Source organism: Dermacentor silvarum, chromosome 8 (assembly GCF_013339745.2).
Source record: "Dermacentor silvarum isolate Dsil-2018 chromosome 8, BIME_Dsil_1.4, whole genome shotgun sequence".
NCBI lineage: Eukaryota > Metazoa > Arthropoda > Arachnida > Ixodida > Ixodidae > Dermacentor > Dermacentor silvarum.
The window spans coordinates 129,992,035-130,000,689 of NC_051161.1; positions in this window are offsets into that span (position 1 = coordinate 129,992,035).

Genomic DNA, 8,655 nt, shown 5'->3' on the forward strand with positions numbered 1-8,655 from the left:
TCTGATACCGTGGAGGTCTAGAGGGAGTTCTTTTTTAACTGCTCTTTGTAAAACATCCCAAAAGAACACTCCTTCCCAACAATGCAGGAAAACGTGGTCAATTGTCTCGGGTTGTTTACAGATTAGGCAATGTGTTCCCCACGGTACAAAAAAAAAACTTTTCTTTCAAAACTGTCTTTACTGAAAGCACCACCACTGCTTCTGGCCTGCTACTGTGCGATCAGCTGTCGGAAATGTACACTGGGTGTTCGCTAATGGACTGTGCCCAATTCATGCTGCAAAATGTATTAAGATAAAGGGAAGACGCGTGCGGTAGTTCGCTGAAAAAATAGTGATTCACATATTAAGGAATGCAATCAGCCTGTGTCGCCGCTGCTACATAAGGACTGCCTGTGTTGCCGCCCTTCGCAAGGCACGACTTTCCTCGAGGATCAAAAAAAATAATTCATCCGCCAGCGCTCAATAGGTTACAATGGGACGAGGTCTGTGCGGCAGTAGACGGGTCCATGCGCTCAGGAGGGAAGTGGAACCTCCTCAAGCACCTCCCGGGTGACGCGTAGGCTAAGGGGAATCAAAGGCAAACACTTAGTAAACTCATACACAGGCACAAACAGGAGGGAGGTAGTGAACAGTCGCTTTTGAATGCGGTCGCGGATAGATACCTCCCCATAGGGCCGACGCCGGAAGAGGATTATCCGCAGATCGAGTGTGCGACGGTGGAGGAGCTGGACGCACCCTTCACAGAATCGGAGATCAGGGCGGTGCTCCACAATTTGAACAGCAGATCGGCTCCGGGTCCGGATAAGGTTTCTAACAGGCTATTACGTAACCTGGACGATAAGACAGTGGAACTACTAACTAAGGAGATCACCAGGGTATGGGAGGCAGGACAGGTGCCCGACGGATGGAAGGAGGCATCGGTGATACTCATCCCAAAACCTGGAAAGCCCCTTGATTTGGACAACATGAGACCAATATCACTGACCTCGTGCATAGGCAAGGTAGCGGAGCACGCGATTTTGAACACGGTTTCCGGGTACATAGAGCGCATGGACCTCTTCCAACATAATATGGTGGGTTTGCGGTCCGGCCTATCGACGCAGGAGGTTATGCTAATGCTGAAGAAGCAAATCTTTGATAGCGGCACTCGGTACGTGAGAGGGATTTTCGCCCTGGATCACACTAAGGCCTTTGACACAGTATTACATCGATACATACTGCAGGCCACGGCCGGGATAGTCCTGGGAATCAAATTCCAAGCCTTTGTCAGGTCCTTTATCATGAATAGAACCGCTACTATTCAGGTGAGGCAGATTCGGTCGAGCGTGTATGAACTGGGGGCTCGGGGTACCCCCCAGGTATCAGTCATCTCACCACTGCTCTTCAATATAGTCATGAAGGGTCTTTCGGAAAGGCTTGGCGGCCTCCCGGGCATAGGTCACGCTCTGTACGCAGATGACATCACTATCTGGTGCCCAGGGGACTCCCTAGCGGAAATGGAGCAAGCTCTACAAGCGGCCTTGGACGAGACAAAGGCTTACCTCGCGGACACAGGTCTTAAGCTGTCTCCGAGTAAGTTGGAGCTGTTACTTTACAGACCGGCAAGGCAAGGGGTCTGACACCGCTCAACCAGCTACCCGTGGTATTATACGCGAATAATGGGCAGAAAATTCCTAGAGTCGACTCAGTCAAGATCCTAGGCCTGCTCATAGACGCGAGGGGCTGTAATGCCAGAACAATTACCCACGTTACAGCCAAGACGGAGAACATGTTGAGGTTGACCGCTAGGGTGTCCAACCGAAAGAAGGGGTTAGGTGAGGACAACCTCCTTCGGGTGTACCCCGCGTTTCTGATGAGCCATATTAACTATGTGGCGTCAGCTCTAGTATGGACCAAAATGGAAAAGACCAAGTTAAATACCCTCATGCGCAAGAGCATCAAGAGAGTGCTAGGCTTGCCGATTGCCACGAGCTCCGACAGGCTAGATCAACTCGGAATGCACAATAACACAGACGAGATCATAGAGGCGCAGGTCACTGCCCAGGTGGTTAGGCTGTCGTCGACCAAGGCTGGCAGGCGAATCCTTGACGAGGTTGGCATGGCTCCTAGGATAATGGAGGAACGGCGGATAACACTGACAAGGGAAACGAGAGAGACCTACATGGTGGGGCCCTTCCCGCGTAATGTACATCCACATCATAACGAGGGTAGACGTAAAGCCCGTGCACGAGCCATCTTGAAGAGAGTTAGGGATCACATAGACTCTTCGCTCTTTGTCGACGCGGCGCAATACGGCAACAGGAGAATGTTCGCGTTGTCGGTTATAGACGGGCGGGGAGTGCTTCGCTCGTCCGCCTCGGTAAGGGCCGCCACCCCGGGTATAGCAGAGCAAATCGCGGTTGCGCTGGCCTTGTGTGACCCAGAGCATTTCTAAATTTACACCGACTCGAGAGACGCCATCAGAGCTTTCGAATCGGGTAACCTCGCACGAGAGGCGGCCTCTATTCTAGAGAAGAGGGCTTGCCCCGGTTCTCATTATATTACGTGGTTCCCCGCACACATGGGGACGAACGTCCTCGAGGGCTTCCCAAACCTCAACGAGGTGGCCCACGACCGTGCGCGAGAACGCACACGCCGCGACGGTCTGGAGGCTCCGGAGGGGCAGGAAGGGACTCAGCAGAACAATCCACTTCTCACATTTAATGAAATTACTAAACATTACCAACTTGGCAGGAGAGTTTATCCTCTTCCTCACCCGAAGCTCAGCAGAGGTCAGTCAGCTAATCTTAGAAAGTTGCAGACGGGATCTTTCCCGTCGCGGGGCTTCCTTAGTAGGATATACTCAGACGTGAACCCTGGTTGTCCCGACGGTAATGAAACCTTTTGCTCTACGGCTCACATGCTCTGGTGATGTCCCGCGTTACCTAACTACCTACTCTCCAGCGAGGTCGAATGGGAGGAGGCCATCAGAAGCACGGTACTCCGAAAGCAAGTCCAAGCTATCCAGAGGGCCCAGGAAAGGGCGGAGCGTCACGGCGTTCTGTCCTCTACGTGGGCGCGGCCAGCGGTTACAACGGCCTCCCGTTAGGGGGTCCTGACAGTAGCTCCTCAGGATCAAATAAAGTTCGGTCTTTAATAAAGTCTGTCTGTCTGTCTGTCTGTCTGTCTGTCTGTCTGTCTGTCTGTCTGTCTGTCTGTCTGTCTGTCTGTCTGTCTGTCTGTCTGTCTGTCTGTCTGTCTGTCTGTCCGTCTGTCCGTCTGTCTGTCTGTCTGTCTGTCTGTCTGTCCGTCTGTCCGTCCGTCCGTCCGTCCGTCCGTCCGTCCGTCCGTCCGTCTGTCTGTCTGTCTGTCTGTCCGTCCGTCCGTCCGTCCGTCCGTCCGTCCGCCTGTCTGTCTGTCCGTCCGTCCGTCCGTCCATCCGTCCGTCCGTCCGTCCGTCTTACGCCCACCTTATCGCCAACGTATCAATAATAAGTGAATGGGCGCACACTTGAATCAATGTGCCGAGGCATGAGTGACGGCGACTACACCGACAAGACACGAATGTTTGAAGCTAAACGTTTCGTGACGGTCCACAGAGTAAGCGAGGGACTAGCGATAATACGCCTTTGCTACAAGTTACAGCAAAGTACAGAACATTTACACTCCAAGCTTTGTGCGCAGCAAGAACAAATCTATCGCAGCAGAGCACATCCGCGAGCGATTAGGCTGAAAATAAGCAATCAGATAGTGGCCGCACCGAGACAGAGAGATGGATATAAGGAAGGTAGGGATGTTAAACAGTCAAGAGTCCGGTTGGCTACCTTATGCTGGGGGAAGGGAGAAGGAGAAGAGAAAGAAGGGAAAGCGAGAGAGGGTGGGGGGTATGGAGACGTGCACGGACCAGTGTTGCCAGGTCCGACGAGGCGGCGTAGTCAAAAGCTAGAGAAGTTGTAGCCCAAATGTAGCCAAACAGAAAAAAAGTGCAAAATATTTCGTAGCCAAATATAGCCATTTCTACTTGCAATTTTATTTGTGTATACATTTTCACATTCGACTACGGCAATCCTTTTTTGCACAACCCGTCGTAACAAAATGTCCGTGCCTCCGTGACGATCGGCCCTTTACATCAACAACAGCGACATCATGCTTGCACAGAACACTTTTTGATTGGCCCCAGAAGCTCTTAAGTTCCCGCGAATCGCTGCAGAAGGCGAAATCAGTGCTTTTTTATGACAGATAGTACTAAGTTATTATTTTTAGTTATTTACAGTGATATTAACCACGAACTCTGCTTTTTAGCTGTCGTGAACACAAAATAATGTTCAGCGTCATCGATCTCTCACGTTATCTCTGCCTACGGCGTAGAAGTTCAGCTGTCCAGCGATCTGCGACGGCGACGTGCTCACGGCTTCTTTTTTGATGAGCTAAAACAAGTCTTTCGTGCTATGATTAGCTTGGGCCGGATTAGCTGGGACACACACTACCTATATAGTGTCAATTTACATCAACCTGACCGCCATCTTAGGTCTCTCGCACGCCAAGAACACGCGTTAAGAAAAGGGACAGGCAACAGGTGCCACTCACTGTCTGAATCTGTGTAAGCGGAGCTTTAAAAGATTACTGCGCAAACCGGCACACTAGTGTAAAAGCGCGCAGTCGTTTTCGGCGACGAGCACGTCCCGAACTAACTCGCTCGAAATGGTAAAAGCCGCGACGGCGCACAAAGAGCAATGGTAAACAACAAATTGATAACAGTGGTAATGTTGTGAAAACGGGTTACTGTGAAAAAGCAAGCCATGTTTATGGCTAATAAAGTTTTAGAATAGGGTCCCCTAAAGTTTGGGGCCCCAAAGAGCTTTGCGGGTGTTAGCGTTGGGGCATGCAGGAATGAAGAGTTTTGGAATAGGCGTTTTGCGTTTGCAGCATCACTACGGCGTCAAAGAAAAGCTGTTATAAATATTAAAATAAAATATACCATTGTATGATAAGAAAAGTAATGCGCACTTTCGTGTTTTCGCCTTTAATTACAATTTAGAACTTGTTCTATTAGCAGCATGAAACTTGTTGCGCTTAGTTTTGATTAACCAACTTTACGCACCTTCACACAGCCAAGTCTATCCGTGATAGGCCTACGAGCCATGAAATCGACAATTGAATTTGGAATCATCGGCGTATAATGAATCAATCTTCATTACACATGTTAGTTGAGAGAAAGCGATAACCGCAATCACTTCTTCTAGCTTACGAACACGCATTACCACGAATCGAGCCCAGTTTTGTGCTAGGTTAGAGCCGTCGCTTCGATGGGCGCCGCCATGTTTGTTGACGAAAGCTTTTGGGGCAGCTTTTGTGGCTCCCACTAAATCAATGAAATAGCGTGTCTGACGCAAAACCCAAACACAGTTTCCGTCTTGCGCATGCGCAGTGGCTTCGACGCTATTTCTTCTGGGCCCCAATACGTTTGAGGCCCCTATTCTAAAACTCTACTAATTTCTAGGGTTTTACGGGTCAAGATATGATTGGGAGGCATGACGCAGTGGGGGACTCCAGATTAATTTTGGCAACCTTGGGTTCTTTAACGTACACCTAAGAAGTGCGGCCGCCGTGGCCGGGAATCAAACCCGCGTCCTGGAGCCAGCAGCACGACACCTCACAAGTTAAGCTATCACGGTGGGTGAAGTTCATGTGACGTGGTGCACTGATGTCATCGTGGCAAACATGTTTCAACATTAGCAGAATGGGTATCTGCTTCCATGACGTTACGGGAAACCATCTAGAAGTAAAAGCACCAGAACCCACCTTTGGCGCGGGGTCTTGCTCCCATTCTTTTTTATACGTTGTCGCATACTTGGCCAACCTGTCAAAATTAACCTCGAATTTAAGCAGGAGGAAAACTTCATCTTGCAGGAAAAGGAAAATGACAGTAAAGCTTCGCGCCAGTGACGTGGAGTAGGTCGAAAGCTGTGCCCGGCGCGATACTTCATCCGGAAGACATGGCGATGAACACACTGGAGCGTGTCATCCACCCGTGCTTCCCTTCTTTCATGTCGGCGCCACGATCGCCCGACGGCCCCGACCCTATGTTATTGGTCTCCCTTCCTGAGCATAGCCATGTTAATACAGTGTACTGTGAAAAACCCACCACTCCCAGGTTCATCCCGATGCCCAGGAATCGGGTGCCTAACGGTCAAGCAGGGTCTAAGTTTAAGTGCATCAAAGATTAAACCACCGGCTCCGACAACGGCGCAGAGAGGGGAGGAAAGGCGGGGGAAGGGGTCATTTCGCGCACGCACACACGCACAGCCACGCGGCCGGCTCAGCCAGCTAAAACACAGCCTTCGAGATTTGCTTCTACCCGATCCGAGCCACCTCTGGAGTGTGGATTAGGGCGCCGCTTACAGCCCAAACACAGCCAAGTCGCAGATTTTCAGTAGCCCAAATATAGCCACATAGCCAACTCATCCGAGTCGACGCCAAAAAATTTTCCCGTAGCGCAATTTGGCTATATATAGCCAAACCTGGCAACACTGGCACGGACCGTACTACAGAGTCAAAGGCGCTCATGCAAACCAGACGTTCTCAGAAAGCACAAAAGCGCCTTCACTGCCTTCTGAGGCGATGATCGGTGGGGACGGTGCTTAGTATAATTAGTTCACTCAGACAACGAACATCTAGTTTCCTGAATGCGTTAATCATAGACTGTCTTTCTGCTTAAAATTGAGGGCAGCGGCACAATAAGTGTCAATGTTCTCCTCGCCACCGCAGACATCACATGCAGGACTGGCAGCCATTCCAATTAGTGTTGAATAAGCTTTCGTAAAGGCAACTCCCCACCACAAGCGACACAGAAGAGACGCCTCACGTCGGTGCAGTCCGGTCGGAGGTCCGAGTTGCAGCGAACGGTTCAGTCTGTGCAGTCTGGTGCGCCTTGTGTGTGCAGTATTCCACTCAGCTAACGAGAGTGTGAGTGCTAGAATGTGAAGCTGTCTCGCAGCGTCGGTCGTTGAGAGAGGAATGGGGACGCGGCGGTCTTCTTGGTTGCCTTATCTGCGTCATCATTTCCAATGATACCGCAATGGCCTGGTATCCACCGAGGAATCGAGGAACTTTACTGAGTCAGAAACATGACAAGCCTCTGCTTCAAAATGTTTGCCAAATAAAGAACGAAGAACACACTGATCCCGATTTAATTCATAAGCGGAAAGTTAGGACCGCTTGAAATACACTTCTAGACCCGCTTTTGGTACAAGCACCGTATAGGCTACTTGCAACGTTTGGACAAGGCGTAATTAGCTCTGAAAACACTTACATGTCCTCTAAAGCTGTGGCCAAAGCTTCGTGTCGTGCACAAAGTCACCGTCTACGATATGCATCGAAACGGAGGTTTGCTGGGCCGCACCGGCGTCACGCGCTTGCATTGTAAACGCAGAGGCAGTGGAGGCAGCTGAGGCAAGCAATGGACGCAAGCAACAAAAAAAAAACGCATCGCCACGTGATCAGACATGGCAGTGCCCACGGGAGCGGCGCGAAGAGGGTCAATAGTGTTTTATGCTTCCTTGGTACAATCTCATTTATGTTTAATGCTTGGGTGACGGTCTATAGTCAAGCTTGAAATGTTAACGCTGCGATAATTCAAGAACGCAAGCCGTCTGATGAGGCTTTCATTCTCCATTTGACTGCTTCATGTGATGTCTAGAATCAGGAGAATGAAGGAAATTCATTCGCATGGTAAGTGCACTTGCTCTTGTCAGAAAGGAGCTATACAAATACAGCCCAAAAGATCAGACTGGTGGGCTAGTTGGTCTTGCATAACTTGAGGTGAAGCGCAAAAGAGCACGCAGGACGACAGAGGTGACGAAGGCAGCGCTGCTAACAACCGATTGTTTTTTTTTTTTTTTTTTGCACATGGTTAATACATTATATAGCACAGTACAACAGGAAGAAAACAGGAGAAAAAGGTCACCGTCCCTACATAGATTACTTTCTGGCATAATCATCTGTCACAGGCCGCCGCCACAATAGTAACAGTGTTTTTTTTTTTTTTTTCGACAGTGAAACAGATGGGCAGCTTACAGAGTTATTGCTTCTATTCATTTCGAGCACCTCGACAAACTTCCTAGTCACTTCATCCGTGTTTCTGGATATTACTTTTGATCAATCAAACTAGAGTTTGCAACCATAGCGCATGCGGTGTACGTGCGGCTGTCTATTAAAAGATTCATCAGGTTTTTAGAACCTCCAGTTCCTCAACCTCAATACAATGCCAAGATAGGGTAAATGAGTTTGGCGGAAATCAACACAATATATGAAGTGCAAGGTAGTATAGTCATTGGCCCTGCATCTTGAAACTTTAATGGCCTTTGTAAATTTGGATTCAAGACGTAGATATTAGGGTGTTGATGACTATTCCACTAACCAGGGTGAACACTGAAAATTGAATATCAAATTAAATTGATGCATAACGCAGGGAAAGTACTGCAGACAACCCAACCTGATGAAAACGCACTGTCGTGATAGACTGAGATCTAAATCCATGTACAGGAACTGTCAGTAGAACCAAAAGGCGCGAAAGTAAGCATGGCTGCATGGTACTACTTGGTGCAGAAAACAGGATAACCCAAGCGGATATATAGATGTGCCCTCGTAACTGATGCTTTTAGTTTTCTTTTGAAG